Source organism: Apis dorsata, unplaced genomic scaffold (genome assembly GCF_000469605.1).
Source record: "Apis dorsata unplaced genomic scaffold, Apis dorsata 1.3 scaffold_884, whole genome shotgun sequence".
NCBI classification, from domain to species: domain Eukaryota; kingdom Metazoa; phylum Arthropoda; class Insecta; order Hymenoptera; family Apidae; genus Apis; species Apis dorsata.
In genome coordinates this window covers 224,875-226,838 of record NW_006264000.1, presented here as the reverse complement: position 1 = coordinate 226,838, position 1,964 = coordinate 224,875, and the positions used below count along the sequence as shown (strand labels likewise).

The 1,964-nt window shown below is 36.5% G+C and overlaps 1 protein-coding gene and 1 long non-coding RNA gene across 3 annotated transcripts in view; one reads left to right on the top strand and one right to left on the bottom strand.

Annotated features, from left to right (window-relative positions):
• Positions 1-460, top strand: part of LOC102677768 — a 1,795-nt gene extending 1,335 nt beyond the window's left edge. The window contains exon 2 of the long non-coding RNA XR_422746.2: positions 259-460. This is a non-coding gene — a long non-coding RNA (uncharacterized LOC102677768). The remainder of the gene's footprint in view (positions 1-258) is intronic.
• The window catches only part of LOC102677865 (5'-3' exoribonuclease 2 homolog), a 28,325-nt gene that overhangs the window by 14,817 nt on the left and 11,544 nt on the right, over positions 1-1,964 (bottom strand). The window lies entirely within an intron of this gene.

The window sequence follows — 1,964 nt, the reverse complement described above, 5'->3', positions numbered from 1 at the left end:
CAAGATAGATGCTATACAGAACTCAAAATAGAAGAATCTTAAAAATATATTCTAAAATTAATCACAAGTAAAACAAGTGATAAAAAAAGCTGTATTGAACAAAAACAAGGATGAAGAATGAAATCAAAGTGGAAAGAAGAGTATTATGAATCGTGGTGCTCACACATATATTCAAGAAGCCATCTCGTTCATCTCTCCTCTCTCTCTCTCTCTCTCTCTCTCTCTCTGTGCATATCCATCGTATATAATCGTACGCAGGGAGGCAACAAGAACTCGTCGTCATTTCTGAATTAATCTCATTCGACTGCCCCCTTTATACTCTCCCTCGCATCCTGCGGGGCAAGAGGCTCGTAGCCGCTTCGTGGCCTCAAGGTTAATTGGAACGAGAGTTAGAAAAGTAAAAGGATCGGATAGAAATCCCACGTGATGAAGGTCACGTAAGTTTTCTTACCGGCCCCCTGTCTTTTAAACGCACGCTCGACCGATGGATGCACTTTCGCCTCAAGGGTGAAGAAAATAAGGTTATGTCCTCTTTTTTGAAACCATGTACCAAAAATTTTTTCCATAATGTATGCTTTCAAACATACAACTACATTTAATGCAATTTCAGAATTAATATGAAGATTCACATTTGAAGATTATTAAATGAAAAAAAAAAAAAAGAGACGAATATTATCTTCTAAATCTAAACTACCTGCACGCGCATTTATTTCTGGTTGCTTTTAAGTAAACATCGAGAGAGAGAGAGGGAGAGAGAAAGGCTGGCTAAAGAGAAAAAAATTAGGGGTTGGTGCACAGGTGTATCGATGATCCCCAGAACAGAATACCTTTTATTCGGGTGGTTGGAGAACCTAGGATATGCGCACCATTTACTTTTATTACGTGAAAGAGGCCTCTCTATTCAGATGATCCGTTAAGCTGGTCAAAAAAGAAAGAAAAATTCCATCGTGTTCCTTTCCTTGCGAACGATTGAGATCCTTCCTACCCTTCGGACGAGCTCATGGGGACGTAACGCGAATAGACGTGTCGGTCCTCGACTCTTCAATTAGTCCCGGAAGTCAACGTAACGAGAATTCCAAGAAAAATAGATCTGACGCTAGAAAAATATCCTTTTTCTCCCTTACTTTTTTTCATAACAAAGTTATACAAATATTGCTATTGCGGTAAAAAAATTTTACTTTAGATTATTTTAAATAATCGATGCTTCAGATTTTGTTAAAATTTTTTCATCCAATTACTTTATTCCACGTTTATGAATTTCTATATGATTATTAATCTCTGTTTTCTTTCAGATAACGCATCGTTGAAATCTTGCACATTTAACAAATATATATATATATAAATGATTTCTTTCTTCTATCTAAGATAAGATATTTAAAAGAAATTATATTAAAATTGATATATATATATTTTCAGAAATAACGCATCGTTGAAATTTTGTGAGTGAAAAATATTTAATCTTGCACATTTAACATATATATATATATATAAATGATTTCTTTCTTCTATCTAAGATAAGATATTTAAAAGAAATTACATTAAAATTGATATATATATATATTCAGAAATAATATCGCATCGTTGAAATTTTGACGGAATTAAATCACGAATTTTTAAAGATCGAACGAACGAAACGGCTTTGCAGTGTCAGCGTGAATTGGCAAGTAGTATGGGACAGAAACTGATCAGACGTTTCTCCAATTAAACGGACAGCCTAATGGCCCAATAATATCGATCTCTATAAACGAATGTGGGGTCGGTTTGGCTTTAAGTAAAAGTCCAAACGAATCGACCCTTGCTCCCTCCCTCTTCCCCTCGTGGCACTCGTGGAGGGCAGCCTTTCTATTAGCCACTAGAAATCGCACGAACCCTTCACAGGGACAAATCGAAACGGTACCATAGCTGCTGGCCCTCCCGGCTGTAATAGAGTTTCACGCTCGTCGAGAGAATTGGCCCGAGTCAGA